Source organism: Octopus bimaculoides, chromosome 3 (genome assembly GCF_046866305.1).
Source record: "Octopus bimaculoides isolate indiv1 chromosome 3, ASM4686630v1, whole genome shotgun sequence".
Lineage (NCBI taxonomy): Eukaryota > Metazoa > Mollusca > Cephalopoda > Octopoda > Octopodidae > Octopus > Octopus bimaculoides.
In genome coordinates, this window is record NC_142930.1 from 146,552,245 (window position 1) to 146,554,131 (window position 1,887).

Sequence of the window (1,887 nt, forward strand, 5' to 3'; positions counted from 1 at the left end):
ACACTATTTGCTCATAACTTTCAGAAAAAAAACGGGTATTTTTAAATGAAATTTGCTACAAAATCCTTTCACATGATTTAGATTACGATTAAATCGGAATTTAATGTGAAGGAAAACTTGGTGGGTGTGCACACATACTTTACTGCCACACATCATATAATGCTTTCAAGATTTCAAGTTTATTTTGTATATATTTGTATATATGTAATAATTGTCAGTATGTGTGTGCACACTCACCAATGTTTTCTTCCCTCCCCACTTTTTTTTCGCATTAAATTCCGATATAATCGTAATCTACAGCATCTGAAAGATAGCTGTAAAAAATTTCCTTACAAAAATATCCATTTTCAGAAAGTTACGAGATAAACAATGTCGATAGTGTTGGGGTACAATTGTGTAGCTACGCCACAATGTTTATATGTATTCTTACGGTGGAAAAAATCTTTCTTTCTTTGCTTCGTCAATCTCTTGTTATGAAGAATACAACCGAACGTTGTGTTTGATAGAATAACTATACTTTGATTCTTTTTCAACACTTTGAAACGGAGGGCTTTATTTTCTGGGCAACTCCGAGTATTCAGCTTGCTAATGATATGAGTATATATGCTATGACGTCATTCCATATACTCTTGAAAAACAACAAAAATATAAACAAGCAATTAAAATAATAAAAAATTAAATTAAATATATTACAAGTAATTTAAGCAGCAAATGACAGGTGGCCGCATGGCCTAATGGATAAGGCGTCTGACTTCGAATCAGAAGATTGCGAGTTCGAGTCTCGTTGTGGTCGCAAATAAAATTATTTTTTGTTAGAATTGATTGATTGCAACATCCATATAGTGTCAGTTCTACAAATTTATTTTGAGCTAACATTATTCAAAGTTTCGTCTTTTTAGTTTATCAAGTCTTTAGGAATCTTTCATTCCCCTGCGAATTTATTTTTTATTTATCTTTTACATAATAATAATAATAATAATAATTCTTTCTACTGGAAGCAGAAGGCCTCAAATTTGGGGGAAGGGATTAATTACATCGACCCCAAAGGATGAAAGGCAAATTCGACCTCGGCGGAATTCGAACTCAAATAATAATAATAATAATAATAATAATAATAATAATAATAATAATAATAACTAGCGGGATCCGTGAATATTTCATAGAATTAATGGTAAACCTATTGGGTTCTGAAAGCGTAACGTATATTGTGACTGTATGGAAAGATAGTCACTCATCTGCTACTCATTGAAAAGTGAAAGAAATTGGAATACAATGAGTATTGAATGCACTTTATATATACACTTTATATACTTCATGCACAGTTTTACAGCCTTAATACACAGCACTCATAAAATAAATGTTCACTCTAATTTTTCCATTTTCCCATAAACAAACAAACAAAAAAATATCCCGTACATATGATACAACCTTTAGTTAAATTGCATATATCTGCCACGTAAATAAGCGTAATAGGTGATATAAAAAGCTTAGTTCAATTATAAAAAAAATTACTCTTTTTACTATCCAATCACCACTACCACCACCACCACCACCATCATCTCTCTCTTCCTCTCTCGCTCCCCTCCTCTCTCTTTTCCCCTCTTGCTCCCCTCCCCCTCTCTCTCTTTCTCTGTGCCCTTCTTTAACCTCACCATCAGAACATCACCTCTCTGCTAAAATTATATTTTTAACTCTCCTCTACCTTCAACTAACTTTTTTAACCACGTAATAAATATTACGTTCCCCCCCTACCTCACACCATGGACGCTTTTCTCTCTCTCTCTCTTTCTTTCTCCCTCTTTCTGTCTCACTCTTTGCCTTATCCCCTTTTTCTCTCTCCTTTTTTCTTTATGATCTCTTTCCCTTCAACTAATCACGTGAAAGAGT

At 33.3% G+C, this 1,887-nt stretch overlaps 1 non-coding gene across 1 annotated transcript; it reads left to right on the forward strand.

The window, feature by feature from the left end:
* Positions 1-720: 720 nt before the first annotated feature.
* Trnar-ucg (transfer RNA arginine (anticodon UCG)) lies at positions 721-793 on the forward strand. The gene has a single exon. It is a non-coding gene; the product is annotated as a tRNA-Arg (tRNA).
* Positions 794-1,887: the final 1,094 nt, after the last annotated feature.